The following is a 6,000-nucleotide window of genomic DNA, read 5'->3' as shown; positions in this document are numbered from 1 at the left end:
AAAGTGAGGATGCCATCAAAAATATGCCATAAATTGATTTTATTAATTAACTTCTATTAACTTAACTAAATTAAATCAACATTACGTGTGACCACACCATGCATTAAAAAAAGCTTTTGTCTAGGTGCACTTGCGCATTGTTTTTCAGCTTTGCAGGGTTTCTTCAAGCATTTTGGAGACATTGCCACAGTTCTTCTGGATTTAGTCTGTCTCAGTTTGTTCTGTTTCTTCATGTTATTCCAGACAGACTGATGATGATGATGATGAGATCAGATCTCTGTGTGGAGCACTGGCTGATGTCAGACTCCTTGTGCAAACAAAAATCTCACAGATTTTTTTCATTTAATGGCAAAAATAATGTTTTGAAATGTAAACTGATATTTACTACTGTCACACTACAGCAAAAGATGGAAATAACTGACTTTAAAACCATTTGTTTTTCTTGAAAATACTAATGTGCTAAGACTTTTGCACAGTATACACATTCTGAGGCATAACTGTTTTCTTCACCTCAGATAGAAACGCAAACCCTCATTTTCTCCTCCATGATGTATTAGTTGTCTTTCAATGAGACATGTTGTTTACTTTCAAACTGTAGACAATAAAAGACACCCTCAAGATGATATCTCTGGAGACCTGTAATGTCTACAGTGAGTGAAACCTTTGGGTGTTGAAAAGTGTGCCAGCTTAAACCTCACTTATCTGATGGGGAAAATGTGCCATGGCTTGATAAACATATTATATATATGCATCAGAACTCTCAATTAAAATAGCTGCTGTGACACTGATCCATTGCATTCACTGCGTATGTATGTGTGTGTGCGTATATGTGTCTAAGGAGACCTTTGTTTAAGGTTTTCTTCTGTTTACAAGCTGGCAAACATAAAGACACACAAATCTGATATTATTTAGGCATCAGTTTCATTTCTGTCAGCAAACTGGCCAAATGTTGGGAAACATTTCAGGTTATACAGAAATCTAGAAGCTTCAGTGGTCATGCAAAGGCTTTTCTCCCCAAAGGAATCAACAACAACAGATATGTTTTTTTCTCCCAAAGTAACAATTTACTAGGTCACAGTAGATCAGCATGTTTCCTCCATTACAGCAAAACCATTTGCAACAGGGGAATATTATCTTGACATCAAACAATATGTCACAAAACATTGCTTGTAAATATGGAAAATGTACATATCTTCTTATGCAAAGCAAATTGTTATACAACGTCAACATTTTCTTTTCTATTTAATTTAAATAAGATTGACTAAAGGGAAAAAGTTAAACTCCTCCTATAAAGGGATGCAAAATAACAGTCTAGGATTTTACAATGCTTCTGTTTTCTTTTTCTTTCTTTTTTGTACTGACAGCAATTTAATCAAACTGTGACTTCATGCCCTACTATTTGCAAATTGTATAGCACCTCTAAAACATAAAGGCAAAACATTTCACAAACAAGTTACATGGACCTTGATTACAACTGTAAACATTCTCAGCATGGGTGAGTAACGCATCACAGGGTGGATTCAGGCTACTGCAGCACACACTGCCAGACATCTAGGAGGAAGACAATGACAAATTTAAGACTGTTATTTCTCTTTTCATTTATGCACATCTCTCAATCCCCTCCCCCCACCTCTTTGGCACTAAAAGAAATTGTGACACAGTAACACTAACAAATGCCAGATCATTCATCATAAGGCAAGATAACAGTAATATAGCTAAATTCACCTTATATCAGAAAAAAAGAAAAGAAAGACAAATGCGAATATACATTTACAAGAAATTGGGAATACACACAATTAAAATACACAAAAGATAAAATATTTCAAATAAGACATTAATAGGACATTTTATATGACACCCAAGTCATTTTCTCAATAGCATATAAGGCAAAAAGTTTTTGTTGGAGTAATGTAGACAGCAAAAATAAAAACAGAATCTCGTGTGATTACTGGATTGATGGATATGTAAAAAACATTGCATACTTTTTAATTATTAAACAAGTTTATAACTTTAATTCTATTTTGCCATTACCCTTCTTTGAGTTAAATATCTAAAAAATCTTCTTATTTTGATGAAAAAAAAAAAAATTCTGGTAGTAAGCAACGAATCACCTTTATGATGGACACCTTACCACCTGGACAGATATTAATTATTTTCAAATGTCTGATTTGTATTATAAAACAACATTTTTCATTCTCAGTGAACAGTAATAATGACTCATATTTTTTATTGCCAAATAATGCAGTGTTCTTCTTCACTGCTGAATTATGATCACATAATTTTGAATTTCAATTAACTTGTGCAAGTTTTCACAGGTTAATGTGCATTTTTTAAGTTAATGGCTGGTTATACAGAAATGTAGTTTTTTTTTACTTAGTAGCCTACTATGATTTATTACTTTATAATAACGAAATCCACATTTGTATCAAATGTTGAAGACCATATGCCAGCCTCGACATCTTCATGATAGTCACAATCCAAATAATAGGTGTGACTTAATCTCCCTGTCTTCTTTCTTTTTTGTCTCCCTCCCTTTCTCTGGTCCTCCTTGAAGAGCAGTCACTGATAAGGATGAATAGTGAAAACTATTCAGCGTGTCATGGGCTTGTGCACAGAGCATCAGAGGGACAGAGCTGAGGTCAGTAGGAGGCACCTTAAACAACCTTATTTCCGCCCAGCCTCTAAATCCCAATCACTCTCATTTGGACAACCTGATTTATATAAAACTTCAAACTTCATGTCGCGATCCAGTTTACTTGTACACTATGTAAAGTTCAACTTAAAAATAATTATTTAATGCAAATTATTACTCAGAGCCTCACAGCACTTAATGCTGCCATTATTGTTTCTTCAAAGGAATATCTCTTGCACCTCAAAGCAAACAGCCAGATTTTCTCATCAATACTCCCATTTCCCCCTTATACCTTTATTTAACCTGGGAAAACTCTTAGAGAACAGTTTCTCTTTTGCGAAGGTGACCTGGATGGAGGAGGGGTTAAGGGGAACAGAGTAACATGATGCAGCACTCAACTTGGGGTTAAGTGCTTTGCTCAGGTGCACAACGGCAGTACTATACACTAGGACCCTTCTGTTACCCATTCATGCTCTTTGGTGCCCCACTGGGGATTCAAACCAACAGACCCCAAGTTTGTAGTTGGTTGCTCTGTGTGCTCAGCTAGCTACATAGACACACATGCTCCCTCAGATCTCAGCATCTTTCCTCCCAATCCGTCCTGCGGAATTCCCCCTTGATCTCAGTCAACAATCCCTCACAAATTAGAGCACCATTGCTTTGCAATCTCATCTCAAGAGATCTCTTGTGGCCAAATCCTTTGGACCCATCTCTGTAACATCCTCAAACAATCAGACATCTTAACACATCTTCCTGTATACAATCTCCTGCAGGCTGGCAATAGAGAAGTTTGCCTTGTTTGTTGAGAAGCCAAAGTCTCTCTTTTTTTAATCAGTATAAAAAGTGTCCCATCCTCAGAAAGTGATCCACTGATGAGATACTCCATGGGCACGGGATGACCCACATCTATCTGCTACCTTTGGAATGAAGCCACAGCCACCATTTAGAGTATTGTCCATTCATATTATTCCACAGGTGTAAGGATGATCATCAAGAGCAGTGTTACAGCAACAACATTTTGCATATAACATTCAGTCAGGATCTCCAATGGAAGATAAACGATGTCAGTGTAAATACAGAGCCGGCTAATTTGCTATCTTAGTGTTTACATATTTGTTTATTGGTCAAATGTAATGTTTTTTTAATTTAAAGAAATAAGGAAATTAAAAATAGCACAATCAACAAACAGTATAAATTCGTAAATTCACGAAACGGATGTACCTTAACCCTTTAAATTATGATTCTACATTAAACGCAAACACAGAGGACGACATGTATATAATAATGTGTCATGTATGTTAATATTTCACTCTGTAATTCGCGTGACGTAAATGTTAATATTTATCGTCACGTTAAGATGTCAAAGCATGCGTGGGGTGCCACAAGGGTCTGGCACCTGTTCGTTTCGACTTTTATTTGTGTATAGGCTGTGTACACAAATGAAATCTGATGAAAAATTCTCGCTCGTGCACATGTTGTAAAATATTATGGCTCTAACAAATTCGCATGCATTTGCATCCGAAATTAACAAAGGAATTAAATTAGCAGAGGCAATGTTTTCCTCTCTAGTTAGGTTGGCTGTCTGTCAGCAGCGCCGTGTTCAAGGCATAGCCTACTGATAAAAGAGGTGGGAGCAGGGCTGGATGAATGAATCTGTGCGACACCATTGCAGACGAATAGTTGTACAAGATCAGAAAGTAATCTTGATATGTTTAACAAGTAGCCCAAAGCGAAGCCTGATAAATAATAAAGGAGCTTTTAGTGGATCCAGTTTATGAAACATTAACTCTAGGGGCATAATGGAGTAATTAGTTTTTATCTCACGTTGGATGTTATTGGACACTGCGCCGCTGAATGAAAACTTTTCTTTTCAGGCCTAACTGTAAAGACAACGGGGAGTAATTTTCTGCACCGGGAGAGAAGGGTGGTCTTTAATGCTCCTGGTGAGATCTGGATGTTCAGGTACAACACAGTGTTTATGTAGTACTCCCAAAAGTGTATCAAAGTTCGGATCCGTGGAAATAAAAGAAATGTCAAACAAAACAAGCATTAGACTGCATAAAATAAAGTATGGACAAGGGAAACAGGTGAGGCTTTGTTTAGGTGGCTGAGGTAGATCAATATCTCGGCTTGCAGGCCAGGAATCTTGCCCGTTTTCCTCTAGCACTCTGCAGATCAGCTTACGGCTTGTAGACAGACTGTCGCCTATACCTCACTGACAGACAACCTGCCTCACCCCAAAAGACGGAACAGAGAAAATATCTTCATTCTCTTCTGAAGGAACCGCTCGAATTAGTTCGTCAAAATAATTAAAAAAACAGCCTGGGCCTATAGGAATAGATGGACTGAAATAAACAGAGAGGAAAGACGTGGCTTTTATCAACCTACGCGTGTTTATGATGAGACCGTTTAAAGGCCAAGCCCATCCTCCTCAGGGTTTCCTCCGCCTCCAGTGAATAACCTACATAACATCTTTAGTGTTTGTCTAAAACAGACTAAATGTTAGTTTTAAAACAAACAGTAAACATTTTGTGAGACGTATTGATATAGACTTTGAATTCAGATTTAGTTTTTCAAGACACCATGGCGTGCTGTCCACCAGCAAGAGCGGAAGTCGAAAGAGTCGATGGATGCATCAGTGCTCGATTGGCCAAACTGACAGTGAACGAGTCTTCTTTCTTTCTTTCTTTCTGTCTTTCTTGCTTTCCTTTTTCCTTTCTTAGATTTAGTCAGACCTAATTTTTATTTATTTCATTAATTCAGATGGATTAATTATTTAATATTTGAAGATGGATTGAAGATCCTCATGACCCTCGATCTACAATTGCATTATTATTATTAGGCTAGCTATTTTTATTGTTGTTGTTTTATTTTGTTATTTATTATTTAATTTGTTGTGGATGTTTTGTTGTAGTTTTTGTTTTATTATTGTCTAACAGTTTATCATCATTATTTCTATTTCCTCTGTTCGTTTTGTTGTTACTGTATGTTTCTCCACAGTTTCTTTAGGTTTTAGAATTATTAAACATAAATTAGCATTATGATTAAGTTTTCCAATTAGTTGGGTCTATGTTTACACTGACAATCAGGATCGCTTGTAAAATCTTAATAAAATTATATATATATATATATATGCTTATGAACAATTTTGCCTACAAATAATGTTTGACTCTAGATTAGTTGGCTTTAAAATGAATAGCATTACCCCCCAACTTAACAAGAAGTTCATACCAATGTGTGATCACAAACAGATATTATTATTATTTTTTTTTTTTTTTTGCATTAATCCATCAGTCGTTTCATAGGCGCGAGCGAGAGCTCATTACAGTCAGCAGTCCTTTCTGTATGCCTGTTGGTTCCGTTTCGGA

General features: G+C 36.3%; 1 protein-coding gene across 3 annotated transcripts in view; it reads right to left on the bottom strand.

Moving 5' to 3' along the window:
- Positions 1-327: 327 nt before the first annotated feature.
- The window catches only part of LOC127933576 (forkhead box protein G1), a 30,328-nt gene continuing 24,655 nt past the window's right edge, over positions 328-6,000 (bottom strand). For all 3 annotated transcript variants that reach the window (XM_052530642.1, XM_052530641.1, XM_052530643.1), the window contains one exon: positions 328-1,551. The gene's annotated coding sequence lies outside the window, so the exon portion shown is untranslated. The remainder of the gene's footprint in view (positions 1,552-6,000) is intronic.

Source organism: Carassius gibelio, chromosome A17 (genome assembly GCF_023724105.1).
Source record: "Carassius gibelio isolate Cgi1373 ecotype wild population from Czech Republic chromosome A17, carGib1.2-hapl.c, whole genome shotgun sequence".
Taxonomy (NCBI): Eukaryota; Metazoa; Chordata; class Actinopteri; order Cypriniformes; family Cyprinidae; genus Carassius; species Carassius gibelio.
The sequence above is the reverse complement of the archived record's forward strand: the minus strand, read 5'-3'. Positions and strand labels throughout refer to the sequence as shown.